The sequence below is a fragment of the Telmatherina bonti genome, assembly GCF_933228915.1.
Source record: "Telmatherina bonti genome assembly, chromosome: 13".
Taxonomy (NCBI): Eukaryota; Metazoa; Chordata; class Actinopteri; order Atheriniformes; family Telmatherinidae; genus Telmatherina; species Telmatherina bonti.
In genome coordinates, this window is record NC_136611.1 from 8,394,321 (window position 1) to 8,418,403 (window position 24,083).

Consider the following 24,083-nt stretch of genomic DNA (forward strand, 5'->3'; position numbering starts at 1 on the left):
TGCACCCACTGTCCAATCAGAACCCTTCTCAACCCGCTGCTCCAAAGAAAAATACAGAAAGGATGTGTTTCATGTAAACCTCCATTTGGAATTATTTTCATGTAAACTTGTAGGAGATTATGTTAATTATTTAATTTAAAAAAAAAAAAAAAACATCATGTGACCGTAGCCAGTAATGCCCAACATAATGCTCTCATGGTTGCATATATCACAGGAACACAAGATAACCCTCAAATAAGAAGCAGAACACCGAATATGTACTCTGAAACTACTACAAGAAAGTACCAATGATTGATTTTATTTCTAAGAGCTGAATAAGGTAGAAATGATCACCGGCTCCCATTTTTTGTCTTAAATTATCTATATTTAAAGTAAAACTCTTCATATTCTCAGAACTTTACTAAGATGTAAATTTTTTGCTTAAATAAATAAAATATAAACATATGAGTGAAAAGGTTTCAAACAGAGTTTAGGACAAGTAGGAATATGATGAATAAGTGAGAATCTTTAGGGCTTGATCAGTCATCCATGCGGGGGTTTACAGGTGCTCCCAACACACTGCAGGCTAAACAAACTTCCTGCTGGCTCCGAGGCATGACAATTAGGGAACAATCTTCCCTGAGTGAACAGAAACCGCAGCAGAAAAGTGCGGAGATGTTCGTCTAGACAAGGAGGAAAATGAAAACTATGTTTAGCATCCAGAAGTAAACCCGCCAACTTGGAGGATCTGAGAAGTTTTCACTCGTCTGGAAGGAGTGTTTTCTCACTGTGGCACTCTATCCATCACTCACATGCACGGAGGATTCTCCTGCTTCACACCCTTCCTGGATGATGTGTTTGTTTCTGAACATGAATGAAGAACAGGAGGCAGCATGTTGTCATGCAAACACCTGCAGAACGTGGCAAAGACCCACGTTACTCCGTCCTGCTCTCCTCCCGGCCTTCATCTTCTTTCTTCCTCCTCTTCATCCTCTCCTTTCCTTCTCTCCTTCCTCCTCTTCATCCTTTCCTTTCCTTCTCTCTCCTTCCTCCTCTTCATCCTTTCCTTTCCTTCTCTCTCCTTCCTCCTCTTCATCCTTTCCTTTCCTTCTCTCTCCTTCCTTCTCTTCATCCTTTCCTTCTCTCTCCTTCCTCCTCTTCATCCTTTCCTTCTCTCTCCTTCCTCCTCTACTTCCCTTCTCTCTCCTTCCTCCTCTTCATCCTTTCCTTTCCTTCTCTCTCCTTCCTCCTCTTCATCCTTTCCTTCTCTCTCCTTCCTCCTCTACTTCCCTTCTCTCTCCTTCCTCCTCTTCATCCTCTACTTCCCTTCTCTCTCCTTCCTCCTCTTCATCCTCTCCTTTCCTTCTCTCTCCTTCCTCCTCTTCATCCTTTCCTTCTCTCTCCTTCCTCCTCTTCATCCTTTCCTTCTCTCTCCTTCCTCCTCTTCATCCTTTCCTTCTCTCCTTCCTCCTCTTCATCCTTTCCTTCTCTCCTTCCTCCTCTTCATCCTTTCCTTCTCTCCTTCCTCCTCTTCATCCTCTCCTTCTCTCCTTCCTCCTCTTCATCCTCTCCTTCCCTTCTCTCTCCTTCCTCCTCTTCATCCTCTCCTTTCCTTCTCTCCTTCCTCCTCTTCATCCTTTCCTTCTCTCCTTCCTCCTCTTCATCCTCTCCTTCTCTCCTTCCTCCTCTTCATCCTCTCCTTCCCTTCTCTCTCCTTCCTCCTCTTCATCCTTCCCTTCTCTCTCCTTCCTCCTCTTCATCCTCTCCTTTCCTTCTCTCCTTCCTCCTCTTCATCCTTTCCTTCTCTCCTTCCTCCTCTTCATCCTCTCCTTCTCTCCTTCCTCCTCTTCATCCTCTCCTTTCCTTCTCTCTCCTTCCTCCTCTTCATCCTTCCCTTCTCTCTCCTTCCTCCTCTTCATCCTCTCCTTTCCTTCTCTCTCCTTCCTCCTCTTCATCCTTTCCTTCTCTCCTTCCTCCTCTTCATCCTTTCCTTCTCTCCTTCCTCCTCTTCATCCTTTCCTTCTCTCTTTCCTCCTCTTCATACTTTCCTTCTTTCTTTCCTCCTCTTCATACTTTCCTTCTTTCTTTCCTTCTCTTCATCCTTTCCTTCTTTCTTTCCTCCTCTTCATCCTTTCCTTCTCCTTCCTCCTCTTCATCCTCTCCTTTCCTTCTCTCCTTCCTCCTCTTCATCCCCTCCTTTCCTTCTCTCTTTCCTCCTCTTCATCCTTTCCTTCTCTCTTTCCTCCTCTTCATCCTTTCCTTTTCTCCTTCCTCCTCTTCATCCCCTCCTTTCCTTCTCTCCTTCCTCCTCTTCATCCTTTCCTTTTCTCCTTCCTCCTCTTCATCCTTTCCTTTTCTCCTTCCTCCTCTTCATCCTTTCCTTTTCTCCTTCCTCCTCTTCATCCTTTCCTTTTCTCCTTCCTCCTCTTCATCCTTTCCTTTTCTCCTTCCTCCTCTTCATCCTTTCCTTTTCTCCTTCCTCCTCTTCATCCTTTCCTTCTCTCCTTCCTCCTCTTCATCCTTTCCTTCTCTCCTTCCTCCTCTTCATCCTTTCCTTCTCTCCTTCCTCCTCTTCATCCTTTCCTTCTCTCCTTCCTCCTCTTCATCCCCTCCTTTCCTTCTCTCCTTCCTCCTCTTCATCCTTTCCTTCTCTCCTTCTTCCTCCACTTCATCCTCTCCTTTCCTTCTCTCCTTCCTCCTCTTCATCCTTTCCTTCTCTCCTTCTTCCTCCACTTCATCCTCTCCTGTCCTTCTCTCCTTCATCCTTTCCTTCTCTCCTTCCTCCTCTTCATCCTTTCCTTCTCTCTGTGCTGCTATAATTAAGGTAATTAAGTCTTCAGAAGACTCTCCACTGCCATTACACTGTAATTTCATGTTGCCTCCTGGCTTTACGGTTTATTAAAAGATAAAGGCATACTTTTCTCCCGTGGATTTTCTTCTATGTGGTCACCCCCCTTTTTTTTTTCTTCTTCTTCTTTTCCCCCTCTGTCCTCACTCCATAACAGAACAGGAGTGTGTGTTGAGATATTTACATTCAGCTAAAATAAAATCAAACTGTTCAATGTGGCTTTGCAGCGTGGAGAGAGAGAGGAGAGCCGTGTGTGAAGCCCCTCATCGTGCTGCGCGACGTGGTCCAGAGAACTGAGACGTTTTCATCTCCGCCAGTCGTGCACCGGCGTTGCTCTCCATCTCCATCAGCTCCAGTTTGATGCTCACCTTTCTAGGACAAACTGATGATCTGTCAAAGCAAGACCTTTTCTGTCTGGGCTGTTTGACTTTGGCTGCATGTGGTTTAAAACTGGGGAAGGTAATCCTGCTCAGAGACATGTTTTTATAGTCTGGGTGAAGTGGTTCCTCGTCCTGATAGTAGTCTGTACATTTTGTAATCATGAACAATAAGAAATATAGTTAGACCCCTCAGTTTACTGTAAATCTGTAAAAACTCTGACCAATCCAAACGTTTGGACGAATTCATTCAGAAATTCAAAGTTGTTCATTTCTTATATTCGGTAAGCTTCTTCTCCCGGCTCCCCTCCTCCCCCTCCAGCAGCACATACCCGATAGCCACACCCTGCATATAAACAGCGTGTTAGGATGAAAATAAAAAAGTAGTGAAGGAGAAACTTGGGAGGCAAACATGGCTGAGAAAATTCAGGAAGGATTTCCCGACCCGGCTCGGTTTATTTGCCTCTTCTTGCTAAACAGCCGAGAAAGAGAAAATCGTTGGTGGAAAAAACTGCGAACTACAAAAGCACTCAGAGAGCGCAAACCTCCGCCATGGCATTTAAAAAGTTCCTGGATCCAAACGGTGATCCGGATCACCACCAAAATGAAACCAGTTCTTCCTTTTCACATTTCCAACAAGTCCTGAAAAATTTATTTAAAATCCGTCCATAAATTTCTGAGTCATCTTAAAGACAAACAAACAGATAAACGCTGGTGAAAACATAACTTCCTTGGCGGAGGTAAGAAAAAGGGGGAGGAGCCAAGACAGGGCGCCACTTTCACATCTTGCTAGCTCCCCAACATTACCTACCCCAGCTTTAATGAACACATCTGACGTTTCTTCTGCAGGATCTGTACGCCGCCTTGTCATGGCAACTGCAGTATTTCCACCTCTAAACAATATTCTGCAACCATTGAGTGGAAATATCCTTTCTGGAGTTTCACCATGCTCCCAACAGCTCTTCATTCATCCATTCCCTCCCCAGGCAGAACATCCTGACTACACTTAGAGGGAAAACAAAACAGGTAGGAGCTCATAAAACCTTTTTCCCATGGCAGAGTTCTTCTTTCCACCATCTCAAACTTTTCAACTCTCCCTTTTGTGCCGTTTAATATTCATTCTTTCAGGCCTCCGGCTGGACCGAAGCAAAGGGAAAAAAATGTTTACCAAGCACATAAAAATCCACTTGTGTGTGTCACATCGGTGGGGCGACAGGGGTCGGCGAGCCTCTTCAAGCTCCACTCTGTTAAACCGCTGTCATATAAACTCACGGTTCGCTCAGTGTAAACACGGAGGGGAAAGAATCACTTGAGGCACTCGCCGAGCTCAGCGACGGCCAGGATTATTAAAACGTGCAGAGAAGACGTTTGCCGCCACAAATGTGGAGCAGCGATGCTGAAGGTGTTGGCGAATAATGTCCACTTTAATCTTATGTCTTTAATTTTATGTTTAATCTTTAATTCAGCTTAAAGACAGACATAAAATTAAAGGCTCAAACTCCTGATTGGCTCGACTGTCTCCATCAGTTTTACGAAAGCTTTGCTGTTCTGGGTGAAGCTGCAGGATGGTTCAGGTGGAAACACGGTGAAATGAGCAAGTCGTCTCCGAAAACTGTCCCAACATCCTGGTGGGAATGAAAAAAAGGTGCATAAAACACACATTTATGGGATTTATTACAGAACCGGACACCCTCACCAGCCACCTTGTCAGCTCCATATGATCAAGTTTAGGTAAAAAAGATCTTTGAGATATAATTTGTTGATGCAGAAAATACGTGTTTTTTTCAGTCAACCACTTTATGTTTAACATTTTTATTTAATGCAACAAAAGAAATGGCAGCAGGTCCTTCCAACAACTCTAAAGGCCCCAAATATTCAATTATATGTATGATGTGTAAACAGCACTTGCATTTAGTAGCTTAAACAACGTACACACTCCTCTCAAAAAATGGTCAAAGAAAACCTGCGAAGGATTTTGAGAAACGACGACTAACGAATCATCGCCTCTAATCACAAAAAGAGTCCGGCTCTTTGGAAGGAAAATGCAAACCTATGAGATGGGGGGGGGGGGGGGGGGGGGGGGGGGGTTGTATATCATATGTATGACAGTAGAGCGTGCATCTGTCTCACTGCGATGCTACTCTGGAGGGAAAAAACATTGCTTCTCACGGGTGGCTTAAATCCCCACATGCAAGGCAGCATGGTGCAAGAAAGCATGTGAAGCCTGCAGGTTTGTCCCTTTGAGTCCGTGTTCTTTACAGAGAGATACGTTTCACCTTGAGGCCATCTACTGGATTGGTGTGAAAAATCCGCTTTTCGGGTGGTTGTCAGCTGTGTGAAAAAGAAAAAGAAAAAAAAACCCAGAGCTCTGGGGGGGGAATAAAAACGACACATCAGAGAAGAAGCCGGCGGTTTTCTGCAGCCATGCTTCAACTTTCATCCCGTTCTCCAAGTCAGCATCTCTTCAAAGCTTAAATCCCTCCACGCATGTCTCAGACATTCGTCTGCTTTGTTTTCCTCCACAAATGTTCTTGCACCCCCCCCCCTCCCCCTCACCATCTCTGCCTCAGTGCACAATGTGGGGTGGCCATTCACAAACCATTGCATAACCAGAATTACACAAGTGAACTGTGCTATGAAGATGTGTGTTTGTGAGCGTGTGTGTGTGTGTTTGTGAGCGTGTGTGTGTGTGTGTGTGAGGAGGCACCTTCGAGGAGGGCTGCCAGTGTAATGTGGAAACAGACTGACCCCATTAAAGAGACAAGGGTCCCTTATCAGGACAGCTGTCTGTCTGTCTGTCTGTCTCACACACACACACACACACACACACACACACACACACACACACACACACACACACACACACACACACACACACACACACACACACACACACACACACACACACACACACACACACACACACACACACACACACCGAATCCTTAAAATGTGTTTTAAGCAAAAAAACTATCAGAAATTTGCCTCTTTTTTTTTTTCTTATAGCATTCTTCTTTAAAGGGAGCTTGTTTTTACTGACCCTTCACACCAACCTGGTGCTAGAAAACAAACGGGAGCGCTACTACTAGTTTAAATCAAAAGGTTGACAAACTAAACTTCCAGTGGAATAAAACTGAATTCCTAGAAGTTTGTTTTCCTAAAATGAGAAGCTTAAAACAAATTAAATTCCAAAATATGACTGATGGTTACTTAACCTGATTCTATTAAGATGTGAAAATGTACGAGTGTTGTGGAAGAATTTAGCTTAACATGAAGAAAAGGTCATATTTCTGGAACTTACTTTGGGTGTTTGCAAACATGTTCGAACCCTTAACACACTGGACTCTCTGGGATGAGGGAATTCATCTGCAGAAGTCTGAAAACACAACTTTAAATTGTGCTCAAAGCTGCAAACAACAACTACTTCTTTCTAAATGAGGTTTATCTGACATCTACATTCATGTGCAAAAGTATTGAGCTGTTTCTGCACCAAAATGCCAGAAAAATGGAAGCAGGAGCTTAAAAAAAAACAAAAAAAAACATCCTAACGTTTATAAGAATATCTTCAGCAACCTTGCAGTTCTTCATATACATGCTGTCAAAGCAGAAGGTGATTTACAGAAACACGCTGACGCTGTTGATCTTCAACAAAGCTTTGGAGCATTTTCTTGGGATTTCTCTCAGCAGTCTTCAGAGGAAGCTCTCCAGGACGTTTCTCTCCATGAGATCTTATGTGGATGGTTGCTTTTTCTTTTCCTGTTTAACATCCTTGCACTGCTTCATTTATAAAAACCCTTCTTCTGATTTTTGGTCCCACTTCATTAATAAAAAGGCTTCTTGACGGCCAGCTTTCCATCATGACCATTTGTGAAGAGGCTTTAGAGAGAAGTCGAGGATCAATTGAAGGTTTAAATGTCTCCAGCAGGTCCTGTATCAGGCTCCTTCCAGGACTTGTCCCCTCCATCATAGGGTATCATTTTCAAATACAACTCGGTTTTTTTTTTTTGCACATTTCTTCTGTTTTGCATTTCTTAAGTTTCATTCATGTTTTCAGAGGGAAACACTGCTCACCATGCTGAGATATGCCGGCAACAAGCTGCTGGCAGCAAAAAGTCCAACTCGCAAAGTCACCCTTAATGTGGAGAGAAAACACGGCAAGTTAGGAGTCTTTTATGTTTGTATGGTTCATAGGTAGGTATTAGGAGGCGGTAAACAGAAACACACGTTCTTCTGGAAATAGTTTGATCGAAAATGTGTGAAAAAGCAGCCTAATGTCTGAAAAACTTTGGACCACCTCTGGGAAACTTGTTGTTTTTGAGACCATTTTAAAGGATCAGAAGCATGTCAGGCTGCCTGGAAGCAACAAAAAGAAAAGATGGCTTCATCTGACTTCTGCTCCACATCGTATGTTACATGAATATGACATTATCTGACCGATGGGATGGCGACCTGTCCAGGGTGTGCCTGCCTCTGATAGGCTCCAGCTTCCCCGCGACCCCGAACTGGACTAAGTGGTTAAGAAAACGAATGAATGAACGATCTGAAAAAGTAATTTAGAGATAAGATAAATCACTGCATCTTCACCGAACGACTGGTTACAAAGATTTTATTCATGATTACAGAAAAAAAAACAGCGTCGTTCAGCAAACGAGGAGCTTTCCTTTTATAAAACAAGACTGAGAACTTTAAACTGAGCTCCGCTTTTCTTCTCCAGAATGACTTTAGCGAGAAAATGGCAACATGAAACTTTTATTTTTTTTCCTCCCCAAGTGTGGATAAATAAAAGTGATGAATGAAGCTCCATCACTGGAGTCAAACGTCTTGTGCAACTCAGATCTCTAAATATACATGTTTGTCTTGCTTGTTGCACACAGCAGGCAGCATTTCCTGTCTCTCTCTGCGCGGTTTGACGTCTTGTGGAGTTGAGCATGCACACACACACACACACACACACACACACACACACCATGGACGCAGATGCACCGACTCAGACTGCTGCTAATCAAGAAGCTTTTTCGTCTCCTCTCCTCCCGCTGCCCGCCGCTCTGTCCTGCTGAGACCAAACATGGAGCCCAGAGGAGCAGACAACCGCTAATTAAATTTCCTCTCCGTCCCTCCCATGTTGTTTTCTTACCGGTTTTGGACTCTGGTCCTTTGTGAGTTGCAGGAAAATAAACAAGCTTTCCGGCAAAAGGACAAGAATACAACTGTTTAAGTGCGTCCTCTCCACCTAGAGCCTGAACAGAAGTTGTCTGCTTGGAAGGAGGATCTGTAGCTGGTTGCTGTCATGGAGCCGAAGAATCAGCAGTTAAATTATCTGCTATGATGACGTAGCATCCTTATTTAATAAAACTTTCCATTTTATTAGAGGAGAAGGATTTAGTGGAAGATTTTAAGATTAATGAGTCCTGAAAAAGCAGAATCTAAGGTTGATGCTTTCCCTGGTGCTGAAAATTCTCCGTATTTTTCACACCATCAGATCTGTCAGACGAAAGGGGGGGGGGGGGGGGGGGGGGGGGCAAAGTCTCCTAACATGTAGAAAAATCAGATGTTTCAGTAATTTATTATTTTTTACTTCGAGTGGGACAGCAGTCAGACGTGATGCATAGAGCATTAAATAAAGGTTGTGTGTTTTTACCAGTAAAACCATCATCTTATTAGTCTAACAAGATCAGTCAGACTGGTGTGGTCTTAAGTAAATTTGACATAATCGAGTTTTTTTGTTTTTTTTTCCCCCACATTAAACAAAAACTGAATTCATGGTAAGATCAAAATAGTCTCAGTGAAGGTCGGCCAGAGTTTAATGTGAAGAACATGGAGAAAAACAGCGAGAAGCAGAAGTGACTGGAAGTCTAACTGGAAATAAGGAGTGACTATCTACAGGCCAGATAACTGGTAGTACTATTAGGTAACCACTGGGAAAAGCCTAATTAAGAGTCATTCGTGCATCCGTTAACTATCATCATAACTGTTTAAAAAGTCATTTTAAAAAAAGATGCTCAGAAGACATGAAGCAGATCCCTCCGTGAGCACGACGGCAACATCAAACAGAAACGGTAAACGGAGAGAAAATTACCCGTGTAAACCAAAATAAACCAAAACTAAGCAGAATTAAGTATTAAATGACTTTTCAGATTTGGGAACGAGGAGATTTCATTCAAGCCGAAGCGTCTCAACTGAACACACACACACACACACACACACACACACACACACACACACACACACACACACACACACACACACACACACACACACACACACACACACACACACACACACACACACACACACACACACACACACACACACACACACACACACACACACGTCTCCCTTTCCCTGAATTCTGCTGAAGTCCTACGATTTTCTCTAATCTCCGTGCCTTGAAGCTGCTTCAGGAGACCATGTCCCTGCTTGCTTGTAAGAGAAGCTGCTGTTGTTGCTTCTCTCTCTGTAACGCTGCTGCTAGAGGGGTGCCCCCCCGCCTGCCATCTTCTTTTCCCTGCGCAAACAGCAGAAGCAGGTCAGGACTTAGCCAAGCCCCCACCCTGCTGTTCCACCATACCACTCGCCTCCCGCAGCAGAAACCGCTTGGTAAGAATATTTGGCTGTTTATTTACATTGTAAGAAACAAAAAAAGCAGAAGAAGAAGCTGCCTGCTTTCATTCTGCAAAAGATGAAAGAACTTCCTTCATACCATCCATTACTCCGTTAGCTCAAGATGAACCAGATGTTTGTTTTGTTTTTATTTTGCAGGCATTTTTTTTAAGGACAAAACTGGATGGGTAGATTACCCACAATGCAACTCTGCTTCTGTCTGTGGAAGATTTGGAACTTTATGCAAATATCTGCTCATCTATCGCTGAACGGAGATGACAGGCGAGTATCTGACGTCTGGTAAAACTCACTTCAGATTATAAGGGCTGTGACGATATGCTTTAGTCCCAATTCGATTCGATTCAGATTTTTTTGGGTGCCGATTCGATTTGAATTGCGATTCTCACAATTCTATGATATTGCTAATTTTTGTAGATTATAGACAAAAAAAAAAAGTATAAAACTCTTTTTTGCTCGTCATTTTCCTTGATTTCAATTGAGAAAAACAACACAGTAGCCAGACCATCATCCTGCTGCTATAATGCCCAAGACAAGTTAAAAGATCAATAAAAACAATAAAAATTACAAAAATTTTGGAATGGATTATTCTAATTTATTTGAAGAAGAAAAAAAAAAAAGATTTTAAAATTGTAAAGCAAAAAAATCCCGATTTTTGACTTTTCGTTTTGATTTTCCCACCCCTATTAGATTACATCCTCAGATTTAACTATATTTGGTCTCACTGTCTTTAGTTAATCCAAAATAAAACTTACAACTAGAATAAAACGTTTTTGTAAGTCGGACAAATGAATAATCCAGATGTGAGTCCAGTTTCTTCTGCAAGTATAAATTAAAGTGGCAGGAGACGTCAACACAGAAGTAACAGAAGAAACCGCTATGCGGATGGCGTAGTGCTCAGTAAAGAGATAATAAGCTCAAGAAATACGGGAAAAAAAGTGAAAAAAGAACTTGGATCAATTAAATGGAAAACATATGATGATAAATTTACAATCAGGAAATTTTGGCTCCACAGAAGGAAAAGAAGAATCAACTGATGCGTTTTCTTTCTTCGTAAACTCCAGAAACGACAGGTTCACCAGTCCGCTCTCTCAGCTTTATATACATTTAACTGCTTGGTTTGGATCACTTTGGATCAATATTCTAAATAAAATCATCAAACTGGGCAGTAAAATTAAAAGCCAGCAACACCAGAGTCCTGAGAAAAGCTGCACAGACCCCCCCCCCCAGACACCTCACACCCACTGAATTCTACGTCCTGTTACTTCAGGACGTCGGCCCCTTTCACATCCTCTAGTTTTGTCCCAACCGCTACCAGCTAAACAGCTGATTTGGATGCTGTAGCTCCTAATTTTACTTGAGTTATTTAATGTTACATTGTGATGACTGAGTGGATGTGTTATGTAATCATGTTTTTATGGTGTCTGCAGCACCGTCTCCTCTGCAAATGAAGTTCCTAACAAATAAATAAAGTGATACGTGGAACGGATACCAAAATATAATGCCATTGCACGAATGCTGAGAATTTCACTTCGAAGAATCTAATTATTTCACTAAACTTTGAATGAAAAATGTAATAAGAGTATAAAAGCACGTGGATTCACACCACATACACGGCTTCTGAAGTTTAGAAAATGCAACTTTTCCAGGAATATATTCACTAATAATGATGCGAGTGATACTTTTTCTCATATCTTTGGAGGAAAATGTAAAAGATGAAAACTTGATAAAAGACTCTCTTTATAGCAGCAAAGAACGCCTGGAACAGAAGACACGGTATCAAACAATTAAAAAGAAATCCCCTAAAAGCTGAAAATGAAAAGTAGAAAGTCAAATATATCAGGTGATAAGTTGACTCTTTTCTTTTATCTGGGTGTAAAAACCTCAAATTCCAACAGACTGAAAGTGGAATTTTGCCATCTATAAACCAATTCCCCTTTAGTGCTTCCATTCTGGGAAAAGGATTCCGAATAAAAGGCCTGAGAGCGTCGTAACCACATCTCAATTCCTCCGTCCATGTAAACGCTCTGACACACAACGGTGCCTGCAGTGACCGTTAATGGCATCAGACAGCAGAGAAAACATAGCTTGATCATATCTTCCTTTAGAGGCGACTGCTGCCAGAGTCCAGCTCTTCGGCAAACACAAAAACACAAAAACTCTTTCTTCTTGCTGCGTCCCCAGTATGGCAGCATGAAAGCAGATATAAATCATTCCTCCATATAAGAAAGTGACTCATCTCAGGCAAGTCATCTGTCTGTTTGCAGAATCTCCGATCAACAACTCAACTTCCACACAAGTTTTATTGTCATATTTTCTCCAATAAACAAATTTCCCCATGTCCCTTTGCCAGGAGCATTCCCATCCTTCCTCCTCTCCCTATCTCCATGTTTCACTTCCTCCTCTTCCATTACCTCACTATCTCAGAGCCAGCTCCAATGTCGCCCTCAGACACCCACACACACTCAAGCACACATCGTTCATTCTCTGTCTCCTTGTGCCGGGTCCAGCCTTGCCTCCCTGGCAGAGCTTAAAAGAAAGTTTGGAACCGCAAGAGCAGGATGCCATTTTCACCCCTGCTAGCCCTCCACTCCAGGATTCATGTATGAAAGGAGAGAGGCATCAAATTAGCCGTGTGGGACCAGGAAGCTTCAGTTTCCAGGTCTGGTGCCAGGCCGTGGGTCCGGAGTCTCACCGACCACATGGGCCCGACTTGCAGGAGGATTCTCATGCACACAAGACGGAGATGAAAGGGGAAAAGACGGCGCTTTGTTTGGCGTGGGTGGATGTCGAGCTTTCCTAAGATTTACTTTTTCCACCGCTCATCTTTTGATCCAGCTGCTCTTCTCTTTGTGTTTTCACGTTGCTTGACAGGCAGGAAAGCTTGACAGAGGTCGATGTTAAATAACATCCGTCAAGACGGGAAATCGATGTAAGGGTGAGGACATCAAATGGGTGGCGGGGAAATAACTCTTCAGTAATGCCAAATTAACTTTCCACTTCTCCATGTTACTTCCTCCGCTCTCTTCTTCCGCCCATTTCTGTTTTCTTTCTTTGCCTTCTTCTTTCTCTCCCTCAATTTCTCTCTCATCTCAAGTCCCCAGGGATCTTTTCTTCTCTCTTTAAATAGAGGCCTGAGCTGTGAAGTCTAATAATGGTCATTTGGCCCTCTATTGAAAGCTGGGTAATTCGGCCCAGGGACGGCTCACTTTGAGCCACATGACACAAGGAGCTTCCCAGTGACCATGGAAACAAGCGCAGTGGGATCCCGGGTGCCTCAAACGGCCGTGAAACATGCTGAAGCCATGATTTAGGAGAGGTTTTTTTTTTTTTTGTTTTGAAAAAAAAAAAAAAAAAAAGGGGGGGGGGGGGGGGTGAGAGACCCACGCCTGGTCACAGTGGAAATCTCCCCCCCGACACCCCACCAGGAAGAGCAGCCGAGATAATATCAGCGAGTTGAGGCGTACACAAACATGAAAGGAGAACCTCTGAGTGCTCAATGCCTCACAACCTTTTTCCCTCCCTTTTTCTCCCTACCGCTCCTCCTCTCTTTTACAGTTCCTCTCCCTACCCCCCCCTCCATGCTTTGAAAAGGTTGCGGCCTGTTTGGAGCGAGGAGCAGGTGGAGGGAAAAGCTCGAGTTTTAGCTTGTTCCAGTTAGCTCAGGAAAAGAGCTCGATTAGTTTGCTTCTGTCCGACTTAACCTACTGACTGCTGGATTTGGCTTGAAGGACTGGCGTCTGGCATGTCGGAGACGAGGACACTTGCTGATTCTTTCATTTGCAAGTGACTTTTCTTTTTAATCTTCATTTAATTCATAAATAAAAAATTTTGCACTCATAAGACTGACATTAATAGAGTCAGTACAAATAAGTGGGTATAGAAACAACTACAAAGCAAACATGTCACTAATAATCACATGATCCATCAGTTGTTTGGATTTTGTAGACTCAATACAGCCAATAATAATCATTATGATTGAACAACAAATTAAAGCAACTTATCCACCTCAAATCAAAGCACACAGAGATTCCTCCTCATTTTCAAAATCTTTTAATATTGTCCACTGTAGATTTTAGGATTTTCAAAATCTTTGGAACATTTAGGAACATTTTCATTTTAGATGCAATTTGTAACAGACTTATTGTTACACCTGAGAGGCTTTGTCTCTCTGAAATGCTCCTTTTTTTTACAGTGTTGATGTTCACCTGATGCTAGTTAATCAGATTAGTTGGAAATTCACTGTTCAGCTTTTTGTTGCCTTTGTTCCAACATTTTTTAGATGCATAAACCTAACAACTTCAAAATAAGCTAATACTAATACCTAAACCGCCTCAGTTTTAACCTCAGATATATTATTTATGTTCTTTTGGGAATAAAATATGGGTTGACGAGATTTGCTAATCATTGCATTCTGCTTTTATATGCATTTTACAAAGTGTTTTAACTTTTTGGAACAAGATTTGTACTAAGAAAAGTTGAGTTTGACATAAGCTTACGAAAGAAACGACACATTCTAGAGGAAAAGGAAACGTTGAGAACTTTAAAGATTAGAAACTTACAGAAGCAGAGGAGTTTATTCACCTCGGTTCAATTTCATGCTACAGCTGCCAGCGTTAAGCGTCTCGTTTTAAACAATATATGGATTTTCATCTTTCAGCACTCAGTTGAAAGGAACAAAGACCTATCATTTTAGCCCAAGTACAGGCGAAAATTGCCTCATCAATATTCTGCATCTCCGTCGTCAAAAGCTTTCTTTTAGAAAATCAGAGCTTAAATCAAGCTTATTCTGCTACAAACAAAAGCCGCTGTTGTAAATCGATAATGGCTGTGGCTTCACTACAATTTACCGAGACACTCCGGAGGCTGCAGAAAGTAGAACTACAGTGATTTTCTTTCTATCAGCCTCGGCTCTGCATTAAGTTTTCTTCCGAGGAGATAAAGAAAAGGGGTGAGAAGAGAGCAAAGAGACAGAGATGGTGAGTCATTCAGCTGTCTGCATCAAAAACAAGTTGATCTGCAAGCCTTCTGGTCTTCTTTATGCAGACTGATAAACAGGGGATGAGCTGTACACTGCACATTCATTCACATTAACAAATACTCCCACTGATCTGACACTCTTCTTCATGTTTGAAAAAGCACTTTGCAAAAGTCTTAAAACACTTGATTCTCTATATTTTGTTTTCAAGCAGTCAAAGCTTGTCGTTTTTCATTGTGATTTCATCTAGTTCTGCAGGCTTTATAAACATGTTGCAAAGCTTTCTTTTTCACTTCATTTCATTCTTTGAAGAATGAGTTTAATCTCTTAAATCACTTAACACTGATACAAGTTTCATTTAAACATCTAAACTCAAGGGACGGGTGCATCAGTGACAGCAATTTTTTTTTTTTTAGCTATTTTGTTACAGAAAATATGGCCTCTCGCAGCATGGTGTGTGCAGTCTGTCCTTAGAAACACTGAGAAAACTGAACAAGTTGAGGACAAAACAAGGAGGTGCAGATGCAGAAAACAATTGGTATATGAAACTAAGGTGCTTTAGAAATAGGAAAGAAATTCCCAACAAAGACCTGAAACAAAGCCTAAGAGATACATCAGGACCCTTAGTTGAACCATAAACCATTCGCTGAAGTCTCAACAGAAACAGTCTCTATGGAAGAGGGACTGTCAAGATGCCATGAGGCTGAGGTAAATAACAATTACTGGACTGGAAATCAGTGAATCAGGTCTGATGAAGTGACAAATCCTCCTCAAACTCTGGACTTTTACATTATTAAAACAGTGTGGGGTCATCTTGACAGCAAACTGACCAAAAAGACAGTCAACATCCACAGAGGAGCTTAGAAAAATCTTGTGAATACTACTGAAAAAGCTAATATTCACAACTAAATATCCACTAGACTGTAATATTGCAGGCTTCAAAATTCTGTTGGTCTGAAAGTTCAACAGAAAACTTTTTGAACAAAGTATTCCCCTCCTCGCCAGAGGTGGCGCTGCATCGAGAATTGCTGATTTGTTATTGCAGGAGAACAAAAAAGAGGTTTGTTTTCTGCAACTATCTCATGTTTTTTCATGCTGACCAGAGTTGGCTTCTTTCATGCATATCAGTTTGGTTGTGCATTCACACCTCCCAAACAAACCAGATTTTTCAGGGTGCATTCACATCAAGATAGTCTGCTAGACTCGGTCCAATTAGGGACTTGGCTCAGTTGTGTGTGTGTGTGTGTGTGTGTGTGTGTGTGTGTGGGGGGGGGGGTATATCCATGCGGACCAAGATCGTGTTCATGCTGCACTTCGGTCAAACACACCAAACCTTTATAATAACATCCCCATTCCCACCAAAGGTGGCACTGCTGGTATATAACAAAAGAGAGAACATGTTCCACATGAGGAAGAAAACAAAGTTAAAACTACCACTATTTTGTTTTGTTTTTTTCATTGTGTCTTATGCAAGTATATTGCAGAAATACACTGCAAAAATTATTGCGGTATGAAAAACAGACGAGGCAAAGGACTCTTAACACGATCGCCAGTATTTACCCACAATGCTACATCATATGCAGGAAGTGACTTTTTTTCATAGTCTGCTTCTTGTATTTAGTCCATTTGAAACGGGTCGAGACCTGCATTTGTAAGCGAACCAAGTCCACATCTTTGGCCCGAATCAGAATTTGTTTGGCGCATTCATGTTTCCCCAAACAAAGCTGACTTTCCGAACCACCGGTATTGGATTTGAATCAAAAAGGCTGATGTGAATGTGCCCTCAAACAAACAAGCAAGGATTTGAATCAGAAGGCGATGGTGTGAACGTATCAGAAGAAACAAACTTTTTTTTTTTTTACCTTGCATACTGCATGTCAGCCTGTTTCAGTAAATCACTTCACCAGCTTCCTGTTTTCCTGACAGCACATGAAGAAAAAAAGATGTTGCTACAAAACTTTCACAGCATTGCAAGTGATCTTCAAATGGGGTCAAATACAAGCCATTCAACCCAACACTGAAGCTTCTTTACAACAGTTTTTGCGGCATGACACCCAACTGGCATTGCCGTGGCCTTTGGACGACCTCTAACACACACCTGAGTGTGTAGGACGGCTAACCTGGCCACAGGCTGGGAGCCAGTCGCCAGTCATATCACACTCATCTGTCTGTTGCCACTTCTTTTTTTCTTTATTATGACTCGCTCCTCTTCTCAGATGCCCATCGTTCTTGTAATCCATGCTGCACTTTCTATATCCTGGTCATTCCTCTTTCTCTTGCACTCTCTCTCTCTCTCCCTCTGCAGTTCTGGCTGAGATGCCAGACACAGTTGGAGTCCAAAAGCCACTTAGCACTAAGACGCAGCAGCTGTTTGCTCTGGCCTGCTGTCCCACAGTGCCAAGTTGAGGGCCACGGTAGAAAAAGACACACTCCTCTGCTCGTTCACATTGTTCCATGGCAACTGTGGCTTAAGGATCATGTTTGTGTGTGTCAAATACAGAGCTTCCCACACAGGATACACTTATTATGGTTGCGCGCCTCTGGCAAAAACTTGAAAGTAGCTAGCTTTATTTCTGGGAGGATATGTCAATAAAGCTCTCGAAACGTTTCTTGTTGCTCCAGTTATTTTTAAGTGCTTTGTAGCAGCTGAAAGTCAGGCCAGTCACGCTGTTGTCTTTGGCTGGTGCTTAAGGTGGAACTGATCACGGTTCAGAGATGAGCTGGTTAAGGGCAGCACCGGGCCACACGCAACAATCACATACCAGGGAGTTTTACATGCTATGCCAGCCAAGAGGCCTGCTTTTACAGAAGCTGCACGGCCTGGGAGGACGGGTCGCATTTTTTTATTCTTGTGGCGTAAATGAAAAAGACAGACACAAATCCATACAAACCAGACACATTTGGATTCTTCATCTGCTCGACTCCTTCAACTCCCACTTTCCCCATGCCCAACCCTCCTCCCCACCTTTTCACTCTTCTGCCCTTCCCTCCTCTGGTTGCTCGGGTTGGGGACTGAAGTCATGAGAGACCCGGCAGGATGAAAGGAAGAAAGCCGGCATGCTAAAGGCCCCATGTGGCCGCTGAATTGACACCATGGTCCTTGAAAGAGGAGATATCTGACTGGCAAGGTGTCAAAGACCCTGACCAGCCTGAGCCCACCAATGAAAGCAAGTGGCATGATTTCATGTTCCAGAGGAGCTGCCAAAGCTCTTAGAGTATGTGTGTGTGGAGACAGAATACAGAAGGGAGGGAGGCCAATTCTGAGAAAGTCAAGCAGCAGGGAGGAAATGAAAACTAAGAATATGTTATTGACTGCAATAAATAGTTCAGCTGGAGAATGGATACATGTGTGCAGAGGTGTGAGCATGATTTACAAACAGCTCAGAGAAAGCAGCAGGGAAAGTGGAGTCAGCTACGGCGCATGCAACTGCACCCTGGTGCAGCACAAGTTAAGAAGTGTAACTTTTATGACCAAAGCAGATTAAGAAAGTTTCAAAACCAGTTTGCTGAAGTGGGAATTGATTCACTGCTGGTTTCCCTGCTGTTAGAAGAGGGAGGAGCGACTGCTGCGGCACACCGAGGTCAGAGGTTTAACAGACCTGCAGTTCTCACAGGAACCACACAGGAAGCGCAGGAAAAAACTGTGTACATATATATGACACAGCAGCACATTAGTGCGGTTTGCACATGGACTTCAGAGGTTGGTATGACTAACCTTGTTTCCGGGTCTTCCTGTACTCTACTAATACTTTAGATGTCTAAGCATTCCTCTCTGACAATGAAAACAACCTCAAATCACATTACTTAGTTAAATGAATAGATGACTACAGGTTAAAAACAACAATGAAAAATGTATTAGGTAGGATATCTTTTTAAAAAAAACTAAAAGAAAAGGTTTAAAATCAATGTATTATTGTGGCAAATATTAAACCTTGTAGGAGTAACTAGGAGCAAGAAAGAACTAAGATTCGCCTATAGAGATGGGTCCTTCCTCAGATATACACACAACAATAAATAAAGGCAACAATCGGGGTGGGCGGGGGGCTTGTTTTGAATAACACTGATCAAAATAAACATGTTTTTTCTCCCACACCATTGTGTTTTGTGGGTTTGCTGAGATTCTGTCCTGGATTGGACTCTAAACTGACCAGACAAGACCCCAACACTGTTGGTGGCAAAGTGGCAGAAAAGTGGAGTGGGCTCTTGGGTTCAGTCTGAGGCCAGTTGGGTAGGGCGGGAATGGGGAGGAGGTGTATGCAGAGCATAAGGCCAGACCGGGTGGGGAGAGTTGTTTTGGAGGGCACAATTTTTCAGAGTAGGGGTTGAACATGGTGGCCTGGCTGGCTGGGTAGAGTAAGCAGACTAGCAGGGGGTAAGGATTGCACTGTCTGGTCTGGCAAAAGCGGCAGTGCCAATGCAAAAGCACCCAGCTGTGTTCGGGCCCCAGGCGAGGGTTTGTCAAGATGTAACAATGGGCTTTCCCTTCTCCAATTATAGTCCTGGCTGAATAAACACAGAGGAAACAGAGTGGTCTAGATGTTGGGGAGGCTGGCTGAAGGCCAAAAGGTCACAGACCAAGGTTTCTGCCATCCCCACCACAGTGTCCCTTTGCAAAACATCAAACCCAGAATAAATAAAAATGGCCTTCTCATTAGTCATTTGCTCTGGTTGAGTCCACTGGGCAGAGGGCATGGCTTTTTCATACTGGAGGTGTTCCCATGACTCATTTGGTGAAGAACAATCCCATTTACGTACTACATCTGATCTGAATCTGGCGCTGTCATCTACTGGATCATCTAGCAGACAAACACTGGCCTCCCAATAGTCTTTTTTTTCATGTTTGTTTTTGGTGATGCTTTTAATGGAAACATAGCCTGATTAGATCCATTTATTCTTAGTTATGGGTACCTCTACAACAGCTTGGCATCATCACATCTGTAAAAAGTTAGCAGATATTTAATAAGAAGAAAGGATTTGGAGAAATGCCTCCTGACTGGTTGAATTCCACCTAAATTTCAATTTTGCATGTTTGGACCAGAATAAAATACAGAATATGAAGGTGAGCAGCAAAACTAATCGCGACAATTAAGATTATAGCTCTTAATGTAATTGCTTGTTCTTGTGGAACATTACTGATCAGGGGTGGGCAATTCCAATCCTGCAAGTGTCATTAGCGTCCCTGCTGCAACACACCTGACACACATCAGACTTAATTAGACTGGTGCACAGCTTGACATCAAACTGCAAAAATCGGCGAATTGTCCATTGATTCGAGTCAGGTGCGTTGCAGCAGGGAAACTCCCAACACTTGCAGTACTGTGGACTTCAAAGACCGGAGTTGCCCAGCCCTGTTACAGATTATGTCATTTTGTAGTTTCTCACTGATATACTTTAATGTATACAACCAAATCAGCAGGTGCACAGGTGGACAAAGTAGCAAAATGCCGCTAAGCCAAGAAACACCTGCTGCCAAGTTGAAGAAAGCGAAAGATTCTTACACTCGTCCCCACTGCGGATTGATGCCGAATTGCTCATGGCTTTTCTGTGTATACAACATATAAAATGTGTGAGGGTGGGTTAATGCAAACTATGGCTACTTGTACTGGTAATTAAATGTTTCTGAGCAGTTGAAACAATTGTATCCTTTTTGTTGGCCCTCGAACAAATACATCATCATGCTGTCAGCGTCCTTATCGGACTATTTACTTAGCATGATGTTTACGCTCAAATGTAATAATACAGCTATTATCAACACAAGACTGACACCTGAAATAGCATTGGTTGCATTTATTTATTCATTCATGCCCTCATAATGTTGGAACAACCTTAGGTTTTAGCTTCCAGCTCTATTTTAGCTAGAAATTTGAAGTCCTAATGCATTGTTTTCACACTTTGGATGTCATTAAACTATATAGCCAACTGGGTTTACATTAATTGGTGAGGCAAAGTTGTCTTCTTGGAAAAAAAAAACAATAATTAGACATTATCCTTTGACACGTGGTGAAAAAAACTTAACCAGATACAAACTTAAAAAAAAAAAAAAAAAAAAAAAAAAACTGTAGTGGACATCCATGAGAAAAAAACTGGAAAAGGTTTTGTCCTTAGTAGGGCTGCAACTAATGGTTATTTTAATAGTCGACTAATCTGTAAATAATTTTTTCGATTACTCACGATTATCTCTGTCACGCCCACCATCTGTGCTTCCAGTTGACGCAGCTCTTTTTACAGGCTCCAGTATGTTTTACCCCACTCTCTTCAATTGCATCATATGAATGCAATTCATTCTGATTCCCACTCAGTCACAACATAATGTCCTTTAGTAAGTTAAAAGAATAACTCCTGAACCAGTTGAATATTAAAATTTAAGTTTTACAGCTTACTACTAACTAATATTTTGAAACATTCAAACTTAGCTATACTGTCATATACGAACTATATGGCTAGTATCAGTACCACAAATACAATTTTCTGTGGAGCTTTGATCACATTCAGCTGTACAAGTAAACTTTTAACCATGGCGTGTTAAAAGCAAAGAGGAGTCTCATTCTTATCATTCAGCTTGACAAATCCACAGGCCACTCGAATGCAAGTATATGCAAGTAACTTAGCTATACTGTCATATACGAACTATACAGAATTTGCCTCAGAAAACAAAATATTTTAATATCTTAATTTTCATAGAATTGCATTGAAATTATTATTTATGGCTTGTAAAAGCCTGTTTTATAAGGTAAACAAGGGCCAGAATCCTTTAAAAAAAAATTCCTGGATCCAAACTGTGATCCAGATCACCACCTAAATTAAATCACTTCTTCCTTTTCACAATTCCAACAACTCCTGAAAATTTCATGAAAATCTATCCATAACTTTGGGTTATGTTGAACACAAACAAACTGATAAACGCTTGTAAAAACATAACCTCTTTGGCAGAGGTAACAGCAGCACATCACTACTCGCTAATGCTAACTTTGCCATCTGGAATGCTGGAAACCATAACTCCGGGGTGCTTTCCTTCCAGATGCACGACTGTCGTGCTGCCGTGGTACGCCAACTCTGCGTGGCAGACAACACATTTCACCTGTTTGACATTGTTTAGCATGAAATATCCCCAAATATCCCCACCAAGGACAAACTGGCGGCGTTTGAATCAACTTTGAACTTTCTACTGTGTGAAAAGCTGTGGTTGGTAAATGGCGTTAAGTTGGCTCGCCCAGCCCACGACGCATCGACAATGAAATTTCACGTCGATGAATTTTTATTGTCAAAGTTGTTCACTTTGTCAACTAATCATTGCAGCCTTACTCTTTAGGTTTTACTTTTTTTTCTGGGATTATTTAACCTGTAAAGATGTTGTTCCATCTCAAAAGTTTCCTTTATTGCTAGCATAGACAGGAAATGTCTGATGAGCCACGCCATAATAATCAGACAGAATTTATTCCCATTGTTCCTAAAGTCATTGTCATCTTTGAAACAAGCAAAAGTCAACTTGAGTGAATATATTAACATTTTACTTTCCATCTTAGTAAAACTTGCTTCAATTTTTGCAGATTTCATTTATCTTTTTCACTCTCATTTCTTAAATGTGAATAAAAACAGCTTTGGAAATCCAGCTCAGGTTGGGATGATACCTGAATAAATCTATGAGTCATCAATGTATCGTTAAACATTCATTCATTCATTTTCTGAACCACTTAATCCAATTCAGGGTCGCGTGGAAGCTTGAGCCTATCCCAGCTGGCTTTGGGTGACAGGCAGGGTACACCCTGGACAGCTCACCAGTCCATCACAGGGCCACACAGACACGAACAACCATTCACACTCACACTCACTCCTATGGGCAATTTAGAGTAACCAATTAACCTAACATGCATGTCTTTGGATGGTGGGAGGAAGCCGGAGAACCTGGAGAGAACCCACGTGGGTTCGTTAAACATTATTCGTAATTAAAAAAAAAAAAAAAAAAAAAAAAAAAGGCTATATTCTAGCCTTTTAACCAGCACTGAAAATCATATTTGTTCTCTAACAACCAAAAGACCATTACAGAGGAGTGGATCCGTCGGTTATAGTGGATGAGAACATGTGTAGAACATTGTGTCCATTTTGGGTCTCAGTGGGTCATTAAGATAGCAGAAACCTTTGCAAAAATAGAGAGAATTAGCATGTCTACATAGCAAAAAGGTCTCTGAATCAGGAATGGCTACTCTCTTTCTGTCACTGGGAATGCACAGGATAAATGAGACTGCAGCCAGCTTCCTCATCCTCATCCTCCAGGGAATGTTGGTACATTCCATTAAGAGGAACACTTAATTAAAACATGATAAAATACTACTTTGAGAGACCCCTGAGGGGTCTGGGGCGTAGTAGGGAGGGAGGATGTTTAAGGGTGGTGGTGGGATGAAAAGACAGTGGGGGAGAGTTCATACTAATGGCGATGGAAAACAACAAACAAGATAAAACCATGGATTATTCCTAACTACAGGAGATCGTAGATAATTTTAATTAAATAACACACACACACACAAACATTTTCCGGAGTGTTTCATGGGGTGGCTTCAATAAAGCATTGGATAAACCTAATAGCATTTTGACTATTCAATCTGTTTTCTAAAGAGATTTGGTGTGTGTGTTTTAATTTTTCATACCACTGTTTCTCAAATGGGGGTACGCGTACCCCTGGGGGTACTTAAAGACCTTCTAGGGGGTATGTTAAATTTTTTGAAAATATATATGTTTTTATGTTTTCTTTAAAACATCCTTAAACAAAATAATGTAAATATAATATTTTATAAATATTTAATATATTTCATCCAATCTAAGTATACATTTATAAACTAAATTTACATTAAAAGTAAAAAAGAAAAGTTAAAAGTTTAATAAACCAAACACAAATGACAAAGTGCTGTATTCATGTTTTTTCTTAACCAAAAATACTTTGCTGTGGTTAGGGGGTACGTGGCTGAAAAAAATATTTTACAAGGGGTACTGTATTGCAAAAAGGTTGAGAACCACTGTTTTAGACAACTACATCAGTCCTTCAATGCATTTGTGTTTCAACCCTTTTATGGAAAAAAGTCTCATTCTGGCCAGACAACCTGTATGCAGTTGGTTGTGCTAATCATTTTAAGCTAGTATCAGTACCACAAATACAATTTTCTGTGGAGCTTTGATCACATTCAGCTGCACAAGTAAATTTCTAACCATGGCATGTTAAAAGCAAAGAGGAGTCTCATTCTTATCATTCAGCTTGACAAATCCACAGGCCACTCGAATACAAGTATCTATA

The 24,083-nt window shown here is 41.8% G+C and overlaps 1 protein-coding gene across 1 annotated transcript in view; it reads right to left on the bottom strand.

Moving 5' to 3' along the window:
* Positions 1-24,083, bottom strand: part of znrf3 (zinc and ring finger 3) — a 77,332-nt gene that overhangs the window by 14,107 nt on the left and 39,142 nt on the right. The gene's annotated exons all lie outside the window — the stretch shown is intronic.